At 44.5% G+C, this 14,896-nt stretch overlaps 1 protein-coding gene across 4 annotated transcripts in view; it reads left to right on the top strand.

Moving 5' to 3' along the window:
• Nucleotides 1-14,896, top strand: part of KDM6A (lysine demethylase 6A) — a 435,435-nt gene that overhangs the window by 358,327 nt on the left and 62,212 nt on the right. The gene's annotated exons all lie outside the window — the stretch shown is intronic.

The following is a 14,896-nucleotide window of genomic DNA, read 5'->3' on the forward strand; positions in this document are numbered from 1 at the left end:
AACACTTTGTTATGTATTCTTGTATGTTTGCATAATCCTATGCAGTTTAAGCAAACCTGTTTATACCAATGCACAGCTACAATCTGTGTGTGGCCACACTGCCACTGTCAGTTGGCATGTAGGTTAGCCTCTATTGCTGCTTCACTTGCTTCGTTGAAAATTCCTGAATTTTTAAATGATCACTTTCAGTGAGCCCTGGGGGTGGCATAGTCACTGCCCCACAGAACCTGCATATGTGGCTTGCAGGATGCCTAAAGTGGCATTTTGCAGCGAGTAGCGCTACTGCAGAGCCACCTGGATGCTCAGGGCAGATACTCTGCAGCCTGTGGATCTGCCAGGAGCGTCTTTGGGAATCTGTGGTCAGAGCTGTACTTGGTAAAGACAGCAGCCCCATCCCCTAGGTGTGATGTCATAGCGTCACGGGTTTAGGGGCTGCCACCCTGTTGCGATGCTGGTTTTAGATTTAACTTTTTTTTTTTCGTTCATCCAATATTAAGACTTTTGGGGCAGATGTATGAAAGTGTGCTATGGGCTGCCATTTCCGTATATCCCTAATGTAGTATTCACAGTTTACTGTTCATAGTGCAGGTTTCTTAGCACATCCAGCATTTACCACCTTTCCGGTCTAAATATAGCACTTTGATGTATGAGGGAGCCGCATGTGCAGATCCCTTCGATCCTCTCCTATCCTGATATCGCCAGCTCAGCCCTGGCACTGCTCTTCCAGTCTCTCTGCAAGATGTTTTTTTCTGTTTGTTACTACCCTTTGCTAGTCGCACGGCATCCTTCCACATGAAGTACGCATGCGTTGGCACACGATCGCAGGGCCACTAGGAATGGTAGTGTCAGCGCAGGCGCACTGCTGCAGAGAGTGCTGAAGTGACAGGAAGCGGATCACCAGAGTGGTGATTTAACACTCCAGTATGGACAAGATGGGGGTTCTTACATGCTGCCGAAACATGACCCGCTTCACTGCGATAATGCTATGAAGCAGGACCACACATACAACATTTGCTAAGTGAATATTGATAAGTTTACCCCACTATTTCTAATAAAGATTCCAGACCTAGATTACATTGGAATATAACATTTTAGAACATTAATGATAAGATTCAAGCAAATTCTGCATACTTTTCACATTACTACTTATTCAAAAATTTGATTTCAGATTTGTGTTGCGAAAGACATAAATGCATTAACTTGAACATAATTAATGCTTTTCATCTGCTAACTATAATATAGGTGTGTACATCTTTTCCATTACTATAGACTATGTTCTATATTATATACATACAGTTGTAGGCAAGTGTTTAGGCATCCCTGGTCAAATGTTATGCTTATCTAAATCTCTAAATGTAAATAAGTGAAAGTCACAATTGGCAAGGGTTGTGTTTTTCTGCTGCTTTTGGTTGTACAAAGATTACCCACCTTCTCAGTGGGGTTTTTATGTGCTGGGGACACACTGGAAACCACATAGCAATTATTGAGCTATTGAAATGGCTCTATGCCACTTGCTTTCTGGTCGCTTTGCAAATGCACGTGACTGTTTCCAATGTAGTTATATGTTGTATCCAACTTTTATTTGTCTATAAGATACTTGTTCCAACCTTTGAGTTTATAGTACAGCCAAGTAATGTTATGTTGTATGTTTGTCACAATGTTGATACTGACAGAATGTCAAGGTTTGGCTTAGATTAGGATTAAGTTGCAATTACGGTTAGGCTCCAGTATGACTAGGGTTAATTTTAAGTAAAAAATGAACAGGGATTCTCATTGGAAATATGCCGGGCATTTGACACGTCGACATTGTCAACATTCTGAATGTCGACAAAACATGCCACACCTGTAATATGCATAGTAACAAGTTATCATATCTATGACTTGTAATGTAGTTTTAACGTTCATTTATTGCTATAACGTTAATTTTTTTTTTGCCAATTTTGGGATGCCTAACAAATTTTTATTGCAGTAGTGGTAGTAGCCTTTTTTTTTCTTTCTGTGTTCACATTTCACGCTAGGCTGTTTTAGCGGGGGGGCTGCTACCTGTCCAATTTTTAAATGGCAAAAATGAACCCTGCCCTTATTGTGGTTCCCCGTTAAAGAAGCCTGCTGTGTGCTTTCCCCACCCGTGAGTTAGAAAACTTGCAGGTTGGCTGGATTAAACCACCTTGGTTTAAACCAAATGATTTTTTACAAATTAAGACTACTTGCACGGCACCGCTATTTCTTAAAAGAATAGGATATTATACCAAGAAATAGTGTCTTTATTCAAAATGTTTAATGCAGTGGCATTACTTTTTTGTGTGTTTCTCTGCACTTTCCATTTTTTATTACTATTCAGATTTATTTAATTATAAGTAATAAGTATGATAAGATGTAGCACTGATCTCGGTTGTGCCTAACCGTACCCCCCGTCCCCGCAGCCTAAACCTAACCTTGAAATTGAAAAAAAGAACAAGTTAATGTTAAGCATTAGTTCTACTGGGTTGGGTTTGGGATACCGGCAGTTGGGATCCCGGCCGCCAGAATGTGGGCTGGGGACTGAAGGCTATTCCCACTCGTGGTTAAGTGTGAATAGAACCTGGGCAAGCCACCAAGCCCGCAAGGGGCTTCGTTACGCTCACCCCTCTGCTGGCATTCTGGTGGCCGGGATCCCGGCATCAACATGCTGACCGCCGGGATCCCTAACCCAACCTAGTAGGACTAATGCTTAACATTACCTTGTTGTTTTCGTTTTCAAGGTTAGGTTTAGGCTGCGGAGGACTAAGGGAGGTTAGGTTTAGGCACACCCGCGGAGGGTTGTGGTAAGGCTGCTGGATTTTATCCCACAAAAAGTGAGATGAGCTACTTGTGAGATCAGAGTATAGATACCTTGGGGGTCTATTTACTAAACCTTGGACAGAGAGATAATACCAGCCAACCAGTTCCTGTCATTTTCCAAATACAGCCTGTAACATATAAATGAAATACAACAACCTCCCGGGGGTATATTACAATATTAAAACATCACAAGAATGTCAATGTACAATATGTTATGACTAAGTATCCAAAATGTAATTAGAGCACCAATTGAAAACAATATAATAGAAATTCAATTAATACCACCAGAGGGGTCATGGAACGTGCAGAGTTCAATGTATGCACTGAGATATATGGCTAATAGGTACTTGTCAAATAAAGGATCACTCATGGCTGTGTGCTTGAAAGATATTGCATGTAGCACAAATAAATGGCATTGTTCAGCTGGTGCAGAATTGGTGAACTGACTAATTTGTATGCACCTGTAGCGCTGGGCAGGAGCTTTCGATGCCTGCTCCCTGGTGCTGTCCCGTTGGCCAGGGAGATGTATACACCAGAGCCTCAGCGGTAGATGGAAATGATGCCGCGCCGTACGGGGAGGCCTGGTTGTCTGTCCTCACCCGATCAATGCTACCTCCGGTAGCTCCGTGTTTCCCAAGCAGGGAGAGATGACTGGTGTAGCCGGAGCTGTAGCGATGGTCAGGCCGGGTGTACTGGCTGGCAGCCGACCTGTCTGTGGTTAGATGAGCACCCAATGTAGTTTCCGTGCGCAGGTCCGCACCGGACCTAATTGGGAACGGCAATTGCTGCTTCTACCACCCAGACAGGAGATGAGCGGCTGGGGCTGTAGGGGTGGGAAACTGCAGGCTGAGTTCTCCGGGCCGCAGTAATCAGACTGGGCTCCTATGCACGGCTCTGAAGGAAGATTTAGAGTACACAGCAGTAGTGATCCTTGAGGTATAACACCTGTATCCTTAACGCGTTTCAACGCCAGCAGGGCGTCTTTTTAAAGACTGGTAGAGATACATTTGAACAATGAATCTAATTGGTCAGGGTCAAGTACTGTTGGAGGTCATTTGAAATACCTTGTCACATCTTAACAGGCAAGTAAAGTTGGATGTGTTTAGATGATTTCTTTGTATTTTATTGATGGAAACCCAGTGTATGAGTGTTAAGTATCGCATGGGTTTGTTGTGTAGAAGTGCACTTTAGTGGGTGTCATGCAATACAAAGAGCCATACTGTTTCTTGTGAAAAATAAGCAACATGTTGGGAAGAAATTGGAACCATACCAGACATTTGAGGGTTATTTTTTTGTTATGTTCCTTTTTAAGGTGATATGTGGAGTTATTGTCTTCATAATGTGTTGCCAACAAGCCCCACATTGAGGAACCACTGAGGACCCCATGGCTAATCCTTTAACTTTAAAATATAATTAAATTGGAAAAAGCTGCTAAAAGTGTAATAGTGCCATCAAAACTTATGTGGCTGGATATTTATTAAGTTTTTGTATAAACAACTCTACTCTATCCAAGTGTCCCAGATGGAGAATTTTTTTATTATAGTGACCTTATATGCATAATTAAGACATTTCTCTGACGTCCTAGTGGATGCTGGGACTCCGTCAGGACCATGGGGAATAGCGGCTCCGCAGGAGACAGGGCACAAAATTGAAAAGTTTGACCACTAGGTGGTGTGTACTGGCTCCTCCCCCTATGACCCTCCTCCAAGCCTCAGTTAGATTTTTGTGCCCGTCCGAGCAGGGTGCAATCTAGGTGGCTCTCCTAAAGAGCTGCTTAGAAAAAGTTTGTTAGGTTTTTTATTTTCAGTGAGTCCTGCTGGCAACAGGCTCACTGCAACGAGGGACTTAGGGGAGAAGAAGTGAACTCACCTGCGTGCAGGATGGATTTGCTTCTTAGGCTACTGGACACTAGCTCCAGAGGGACGATCACAGGTACAGCCTGGATGGGTCACCGGAGCCGCGCCGCCGACCCCCTTGCAGATGCCGAATAGAGAAGAGGTCCAGAAACCGGCGGCAGAAGACGTCTCAGTCTTCATGAGGTAGCGCACAGCACTGCAGCTGTGCGCCATTGCTCTCCGCACACTTCACACCAGCGGTCACTGAGGGTGCAGGGCGGTGGGGGGGGCGCCCTGGGCTGCAATGTAATATACCTATTCTGGCTAAAATATATCACATATAGCCCCTGGGGCTATATGGATGTATTTAACCCCTGCCAGGTTCCAAAAAAACCGGGAGATGAAGCCCGCCGAAAAGGGGGCGGGGCCTATTCTCCTCAGCACACAGCGCCATTTTCCTGCCCAGCTCCGCTGCGAGGAAGGCTCCCAGGACTCTCCCCTGCACTGCACTACAGAAACAGGGTAAAAACAGAGAGGGGGGGCACTTATTGGCGATATTTATAATATTTGAGCTGCTATAAAGGGAACACACTTATTAAGGTTGTCCCTATATATATTTATAGCGCTTGGGTGTGTGCTGGCAAACTCTCCCTCTGTCTCCCCAAAGGGCTAGTGGGGTCCTGTCTTCTATCAGAGCATTCCCTGTGTGTCTGCTGTGTGTCGGTACGTGTGTGTCGACATGTATGAGGACGATGTTGGCGTGGAGGCGGAGCAATTGCCTGTAATGGTGATGTCACCCCCTAGGGAGTCGACACCAGAATGGATGGCTTTGTTTATGGAATTACGGGATAGTGTCAGCACGCTACAAAAGTCGGTTGACGACATGAGACAGCCGGCAAACCAGTTAGTACCTGTCCAGGCGTCTCAGACACCGTCAGGGGCTGTAAAACGCCCTTTACCTCAGTCGGTCGACACAGACCCAGACACTGACACTGAATCCAGTGTCGACGGTGAAGAAACAAACGTATTTTCCAGTAGGGCCACACGTTATATGATCACGGCAATGAAGGAGGCTTTGCGTATCTCTGATACTGCAAGTACCACAAAAAGGGGTATTATGTGGGGTGTGAAAAAACTACCGATAGTTTTTCCTGAATCAGAGGAACTGAATGAAGTGTGTGATGAAGCATGGGTTACCCCAGATAGAAAACAGCTAATTTCAAAGAAGTTATTGGCATTATACCCTTTCCCGCCAGAGGTTAGGGCGCGCTGGGAAACACCTCCTAGGGTGGATAAGGCGCTCACACGCTTATCAAAGCAAGTGGCGTTACCGTCTCCTGATACGGCCGCCCTCAAGGATCCAGCTGATAGGAGGCTGGAGAATACATTAAAAAGTATATACACACATACGGGTGTTATACTGAGACCAGCAATCGCCTCAGCCTGGATGTGCAGTGCTGGCGTGGCTTGGTCGGAGTCACTGTCTGAAAATATTGATACCCTGGATAGGGACAGTATTTTACTGACTATAGAGCAGTTAAAGGATGCATTTCTTTATATGCGAGATGCACAGAGAGATATTTGCACTCTGGCATCAAGAGTAAGTGCGATGTCCATATCTGCCACAGTGGGCTCACTCGCAGGTGGACCCCTGGATCCTGCAGGTAGTATCTCAGGGTTACAGGTTGGAATTCGAGAAGTCCCCTCCTCGCCGTTTCCTAAAGTCTGCTTTGCCAACGTCTCCCTCCGACAGGGCGACGGTATTGGAGGCCATTCACAAGCTGTATTCTCAGCAGGTGATAGTCAAGGTACCCCTCCTACAACAGGGACAGGGGTATTACTCCACGCTATTTGTGGTACCGAAGCCGGACGGCTCGGTAAGACCGATTCTAAATCTAAAATCTCTGAACCTGTACATACAAAAATTCAAGTTCAAGATGGAGTCACTCAGAGCAGTGATAGCGAATCTGGAAGAAGGGGATTTTATGGTGTCCTTGGACATCAAGGATGCTTACCTTCATGTTCCAATTTGTCCTTCACACCAAGGGTACCTCAGGTTCGTGGTCCAAAACTGTCATTATCAGTTTCAGACGCTGCCGTTTGGATTGTCCACGGCACCCCGGGTCTTTACCAAGGTAATGGCCGAAATGATGATCCTTCTTTGAAGAGAAGGCGTCTTAATTATCCCTTACTTGGACGATCTCCTGATAAGGGCAAGATCCAGAGAACAGCTGGAGGTCGGAGTAGCACTAACCCAAGTAGTGCTCCAACAACACGGGTGGATTCTGAATTTTCCAAAATCCCAACTGATCCCGACGACACGTCTGTTGTTCCTAGGGATGATTCTGGACACTGTTCAGAAAAAGGTATTTCTTCCGGAGGAGAAAGCCAGGGAGTTATCCGATCCAGTCAGGAACCTCCTAAAACCAGGAAAAGTATCTGTGCATCAATGCACAAGAGTCCTGGGAAAAATGGTAGCTTCTTACGAAGCGATTCCATTCGGCAGATTCCATGCACGAACTTTTCACTGGGATCTGCTGGACAAATGGTCCGGATCACATCTGCAGATGCATCAACGGATAAAATTGTCCACAAGGACAAGAGTGTCTCTGCTATGGTGGTTGCAGAGTGCTCATCTGTTAGAGGGCCGCAGATTCGGCATACAGAACTGGGTCCTAGTGACCACGGATGCCAGCCTGAGAGGCTGGGGAGCGGTCACACAGGGAAGAAACTTCCAGGGCGTGTGGTCAAGCCTGGAGACGTCTCTTCACATAAATATACTGGAGCTAAGAGCAATCTACAATGCTCTAAGCCTGGCAAAACCTCTGCTTCAGGGTCAGCCGGTGTTGATTCAGTCGGACAACATCACGGCAGTCGCCCACGTAAACAGACAGGGCGGCACAAGAAGCAGGAGGGCAATGGCAGAAGCTGCAAGGATTCTCCGCTGGGCAGAAAATCATGTGTTAGCACTGTCAGCTGTGTTCATCCCGGGAGTGGACAACTGGGAAGCAGACTTCCTCAGCAGACACGATCTGCACCCGGGAGAGTGGGGACTTCATCCAGAAGTCTTCCACATGATTGTGGTCCATTGGGAAAGACCAATGGTGGACATGATGGCGTCCCGCCTCAACAAAAAACTGGACAGGTATTGCGCCAGGTCAAGAGACCCTCAGGCAATAGCTGTAGACGCTCTGGTAACACCATGGGTGTACCAGTCAGTGTATGTGTTTCCTCCTCTGCCTCTCATACCAAAAGTACTGAGAATTATACGGCAAAGGGGAGTAAGAACGATACTCGTGGCTCCGGATTGGCCAAGAAGAACTTGGTACCCGGAACTTCAGGAGATGCTCACGGAAGATCCGTGGTCTCTACCTCTAAGACGGGACCTGCTTCAGCAGGGACCGTGTCTATTCCAAGACTTACCGCGCTGCGTTTGACGGCATGGCGGTTGAACGCCGAATCCTAAGGGAAAAAGGCATTCCGGAAGATGTCATCCCTACCCTGGTAAAAGCCAGGAAGGAGGTGACTGCACAACATTATCACCGCATTTGGAGAAAATATGTTGCGTGGTGTGAGGCCAGGAAGGCCCCGACGGAGGAATTTCAACTGGGTCGATTCCTACATTTCCTGCAAACAGGATTGTCTATGGGCCTCAAATTAGGGTCCATTAAGGTTCAAATTTCGGCCCTGTCGATTTTCTTCCAGAAAGAATTGGCTTCAGTTCCTGAAGTCCAGACTTCTGTAAAAGGAGTACTACATATACAGCCCCCGGTTGTGCCCCCAGTGGCACCGTGGGATCTTAATGTAGTTTTGGATTTTCTCAAATCCCATTGGTTTGAGCCACTCAAATCGGTGGATTTGAAATATCTTACATGAAAAGTAACCATGCTACTGGCCCTGGCTTCAGCCAGGAGAGTGTCAGAATTGGCGGCTTTATCGTATAAAAGCCCATATCTGATTTTCCATTCGGACAGGGCAGAACTGCGGACGCGTCCTCACTTTCTGCCTAAGGTGGTTTCAGCGTTTCACCTGAACCAGCCTATTGTGGTGCCTGCTGCTACTAGCGATTTGGAGGATTCCAAGTTGCTGGACGTTGTCAGAGCATTGAAAATCTGTCAAGGCCCATTCCACAAGGAAGGTGGGCTCATCTTGGGCGGCTGCCCGAGGGGTCTCGGCATTACAACTCTGCCGAGCAGCTACGTGGTCAGGGGAGAACACGTTTGTAAAATTCTACAAATTTGATACCCTGGCTAAGGAGGACCTGGAGTTCTCTCATTCGGTGCTGCAGAGTCATCCGCACTCTCCCGCCCGTTTGGGAGCTTTGGTATAATCCCCATGGTCCTGACGGAGTCCCAGCATCCACTAGGACGTCAGAGAAAATAAGATTTTACTTACCGATAAATCTATTTCTCGTAGTCCGTAGTGGATGCTGGGCGCCCATCCCAAGTGCGGATTGTCTGCAATACTTGTACATAGTTATTGTTACAAAAAAATTGGGTTGTTATTGTTGTGAGCCGTCTGTTCAGAGGCTCCTACGTTTGTCATACTGTTAACTGGGTTCAGATCACAAGTTGTACGGTGTGATTGGTGTGGCTGGTATGAGTCTTACCCGGGATTCAAAATCCTTCCTTATTGTGTACGCTCGTCCGGGCACAGTATCCTAACTGAGGCTTGGAGGAGGGTCATAGGGGGAAGAGCCAGTACACACCACCTAGTGGTCAAACTTTTAAATTTTGTGCCCTGTCTCCTGCGGAGCCGCTATTCCCCAAGGTCCTGACGGAGTCCCAGCATCCACTACGGTCTACGAGAAATAGATTTATCGGTAAGTAAAATCTTATTTTAACCGGCCAATTTTTTTGAATAAAAAATGGTAAACCTGGAAAATTGTGTGTAAGGAGGTTTGTTTGAGGTATGTCATGAGTTGATCAAATATATCACCACCAGCCAATACAATTGGACTCCCTGGAGGTGGTAGTACAGTATATACCTTTTAATGTGCCTTCGGTGCACAAGGAATGCATTGATGCAGTGGTCAATAATATATTTATAGTCATGCTTATTTTGTTTTTGCATAACAAAAACAGTTCTATAGACTCTGTTGGGTTATATTTCCGCTTTCTTACAGTATTCATTACACTGATGTGCCAAAAGTCATGGGATAGGTGCCTGATGTAGGGCCTCCCTCTAGCCTGACTAAGTGCAGCAACTCAAAGTGGCATCATTTCCACAAGTGAACCTCTGGAGAGCTAATGCCATCTGGAGAGCTTTCCACAGCTCCCTGATATTTGTAGGTGCAGGATCTTGGGTGTGAATGGACTTCTCCACTGCATCCTGCAAATGCTTGTTTGGGTTCATGTCGAACGTGGTGGCCACACCATTCTTTGCAAATCTCCAGAGTGCTTCTTGTACCAATTCTGGACAACTTTGGACTGAGGACACAGTGTATTATCTTGCTGGAATATTTCATTGTTATGGGGGTACATGAAGGGCTGCAAATGGTCAACAAGCACGTGAACACACTTCACACTATTATGGAACCCCACTACCAGCCTGCATGGTGCCATGTTGACAGCTGAGGTCTATGGCCTCTTGGGGTCTGTGTCACACCCAAACTCTACCATCAGCCGGAAACAACTGGAAGTTTGACTCATCGGACCACGCCACATGTTGCCAGTCCTCCAGGGTCTAATTAGTGAAGTCACGAGCCCAGATGAGGCGCTGTGATTCCGGTGTCATAATGTTAGCATGGCCACTTTGGTGGGTCTATTGCTACCATATCCCATGAAAGCTAAAGAACGCTGCACTGACCTGCTGGATATGCAGCTGGTACCTTCTGCATTGGATGTGATTTGAGCCAGTGTTGCTTGTCTTTTACCATGGACAATTCAAGCCAGTACCGCTGGTCATGATCAATAAGCACCCATAGTCGGCCACTTCACTGCTATTGGTGGATGGTAATGCCTTCTATGAGGTATTTCTGGTTCATACGTGACTGTAGATTGAGGAATGTTGAATGTCTATACAACTTTGGAAATGGAATTTTCCATCCATTGGGTACTCACTATCATACCCCGTTTCAACTCCAATAATTGTCGCCTTACTATGAGCAGCCTAGCCAGTGTTCAACAAAACACTTTTTTTATTTTGTACACTCAGACGCAAAGGTAAACACCAGAATATTTCTGATGTTCCCTCATGTACCGGTGAGTGGACAAAAATCAAGGCGCAAAAATAAACACTTAAATTGCTAATTCATCAATACATTTCCCCGTTTTTGTGGTGGCTTTAAATTATACTAATCACCAGGTAATTTATAAAAGCTGCTCCCACTTGATAACCTAGGGTTCACTATACTAATATCACAAATATGAAATACTTAATAGAGAGTGCATAAATTCTGATTTTCATTTATTACACATTAAAAAGTAGATAAAAATAAAGCACATTTAAACACAACAATTATGTGTGTATGGCACTTAAAACGGCTGTAAACCACTTCAATTAATATTAATGAACTATATAGCTCCGAAGTGTTCTTAAAGTTCATAAATGTATAGGCAGTCCATAACCATATATATTTGGCATATTAGGCTGATTTAGCCAAGATTAGTTTAATATCCAGCTATTGGTTGTATATCCTAGGGGTTTCTTTAGATATAAAAATATAGAGAGTTGCTAAGTCAATTAGCTATTATTGATAGTCCAGTTATCAGATGTATATAAACGCTGCAGTCATTACATCCAAATTATCCTGGTGTGTGCACTCACCAGGATCCGGTATTTTTTATGCTCACCGCTCTGTCACTTTTGTACTGCTAGCGTGGTATGTGGTCCAATCATATACCAATGACCGGTCAGGTGGAGTTTTTTTACAACCAAGTTTTAATGATGAGTATATATGAAATGTATGAGTATTATTATCTGTAAAAATGTCATTGTATTAGAGGTAATAGGAATACGGCCTTTAGAATATATGGTTAGATCGAATACTAATCCAGGTATGAGACTCTATATGTATGGGACACCTGTGGCACACCTGTATCCTATAATGAGGAGGACCACACCATTGGAGGAGATTCTGTTAAAAAAGCAGAATGTGAACCACAGGTGTATACCTACTGAGGAAACCGATTGACATAATGGAGAAACGCCTTAAGGAAATTGGCACTGGTGCTGTGAACAAACTGCTGGCTTTGGACTAACATCTCCATTTGCGTTGTATATCCAGCCACTTTTGATTATCTTAATACAGCGCCACCACAGGGGATTTCAGCTGTTTGCTGCTTCACTACACTTGGTCCGTTTGGGTCCAAGTAGATTGAGACTATCCATTCAGTCCTGCTCCTGTTAAAGACACAGCCTGAGGTGTACAGCTACAGCCGCTGGCTACCCCGTTCAATAAGAAGAATCACGATCCAACCTGCGGTGAGGTGAAAACATCACACTGACCTGACCGGTCATTGGTATATGTTTGGACCACATACCACGCTAGCAGTACAAAAGTGACATAGAGCGGTGAGCATAAAAAATACCGGATCCTGGTGAGTGCACACACCAGGATAATTTGGATGTAATGACTGCAGCGTTTATATCCATCTGATAACTGGACTCTCAATAATAACTAATTGACTTAGCAACTCTCTATTTTTATATCTAAAGAAACCCCTAGGATATACGACCAATAGCTGGATATTAAACTAATCTTGGCTAAATCAGCCTAATATGCCAAATATATATGGTTATGGACTGCCTATACATTTATGAACTTTAAGAACACTTCGGAGCTATATAGTTTATTAATATTGAAGTGGTTTACAGCCGTTTTAAGTGCCATACATACATAATTGTTGTGTTTAAATGTGCTTTATTTTTATCTACTTTTTAATGTGTAATAAATGAAAATCAGAATTTAAGCGCTCTCTATTAAGTATTTCATAGCCCGTGTTCATACTGACTCACGAGATGTCAGATTACAGCTGATGCAGGTCTGGCCATTACCAAGACGTCACAGTACGGTGGCGCCACCTACCATTACCTTTACATACTGCTATTCCATGACTTTTGGCAGTTCATTGTATTTCACACCTGGTCATTACATTCCCTTCAAAATAATTTTGTTTAATTATTACTTTGTCAAAAAACTCATCAGCTCTTTTCCTGTTCCTCTGAGGTGTCACTTTGTGACTTGAACAATTTTTAATTTACTTTTACAGTTGTGTTTGAATTGTGAGTGCATGCTGGGTTCTCCGTAATCAGTCCTCTGTAGTTGTGTTTTTATAGATATATATATATATATATATATATATATATATATATCTATGTGTGTGTGTGTGTGTATATATATATATATATATATATGTGTGTGTGTATATAGAGAGAGAGCGAGAGAGTTTTGACAGTACTGTATGAATATTTATTTCACTTATGCTGCTCTTTTTCTGTACGATTTTAAAATATTGATGCACAAAAGAAAATTATGATGACATGTAGGTATAATAAAGATACAAATTTACCTAACTTCAGTTACATGTCGTCAAACCTTTGCAAGCATCGAAAACCAGAAAACTGTGCAATGCACTCAAAATGTGAACAGTATTAAGGCACTTATAGGTGTGTCCACTGTAGATATTTCAAAAAATTACCATTTAGACCAATTTTTATACTTCTAGCCAGACCCCAAAATAAGATGTTAGATGGTGGTATATCCAAGCATATGATAATGCGGGCACTATGTATGTCAGCAGATAGCAGCAGTATTTCACCGAAGTACATAGTAGCAATTACTCTAACATGTTCATGTAAGTGTACAGCTGTGTAGAAAAAGATAGGAATTTAATACCTACCGGTAATTCCTTTTCTCCTAGTCCGTAGTAGATACTGAGGTCTTGTACTTTAGTACCATGGGGTATAGATCTGGTCCACTGGAGCCTGGCACTTTAAAACTTTTAGTGTATGTGTGTGCTGGCTCCTCCCCTGTATGCCCCTCCTACCAGACTCAGTCCAGGAAAACTGTGCCCGAGGAGACGGACATAATATGAGAGAAGAACAATACAACTGCGGTGAGGCAACAAGCCAACACACAACCATGAACATAAGGAGGGCGCTAACCAGAACAGAGGATAGCAACACCAACCTAACCTGGATAGCACGGCTATCCCAACAACATAATGGGACCGCAACGTCTGTCTAACTAAATACTTACACAGGTAAGCAGGATCGAAGCATTAAGGCGGGCGCCCAGTATCTACTACGGACTAGGAGAAAAGGAATTACTGGTAGGTATTAAATTCCTATTTTCTGTTATGTCCTAGTGGATACTGGGATCTTGTACTTTAGTACCATGGGAAAGTCCCAAAGCTCCCAAACAGGTGGGAGAGTGCTGAGACCCCTGTAAAACCGCCTGACCAAACTGAAGGTCATCCTTGGCCAAGGTATCAAACCTATAGAATTTAACAAACGTGTTCGAACCAGACTAAATTGCAGCTTGGCACATTGTAGGGCTGATGTACCCCGGTCAGCAGCCCATGAAGACCCCACTGACTTCGTCCAGTGGGCCTGAACAAACATCGGTAAGGGCAGAGCCGCCGAAGTATAGGCCTGTTGACTGGTCAACCTTAGCCAACGAGCAATAGATTTCTTGGAAGCTGGCCGACCAATCTTGGAAGCATCATAAAGGACAAACAGCGAGTCAGATTTCTGATGACGGGCAATCCTTTTGATATAAATCTTCAGAGCCCTGACCACATCCAAGGACTCAGGACCAACGAAAGCGTCAGACAACACTGGAACCACAATAGGCTGATAAACATGAAAAGCTGACCTCACTTTAGGCAAAAACTGAGGATGGATCCTAAGTTCCGCCCTGTCCTCATGAAAAACCAAATAAGGGCTCTTACAGGCTAAGGCCCCTAATTCAAAGACACGCCTGGCAGACGCCAATGCTAATAACGTCACCGTCTTCCAGGTGAGAACTTTCAACTCCACCCTCTGTAAGGGTTCAAACCAATCCGAATGGAGAAAGGACAGAACCACATTGAGGTCCCACGGAGCCGTGGGAGGTACAAAGGGCGGTTGCATATGAAGAACTCCCTTTAGGAAAGTCTGTACTTCCGGCAACATGGCAAGCTGTTTCTGGAAGAAAATAGAAAGCGCCAAAATCTGGACTTTGATGGAGCCTAATCGTAGGCCCATATCCACTCCCGTTTGCAGGAAAAGTAGAAAACAACCAATTCTAAACTCCA

Source organism: Pseudophryne corroboree, chromosome 2 (genome assembly GCF_028390025.1).
Source record: "Pseudophryne corroboree isolate aPseCor3 chromosome 2, aPseCor3.hap2, whole genome shotgun sequence".
NCBI classification, from domain to species: domain Eukaryota; kingdom Metazoa; phylum Chordata; class Amphibia; order Anura; family Myobatrachidae; genus Pseudophryne; species Pseudophryne corroboree.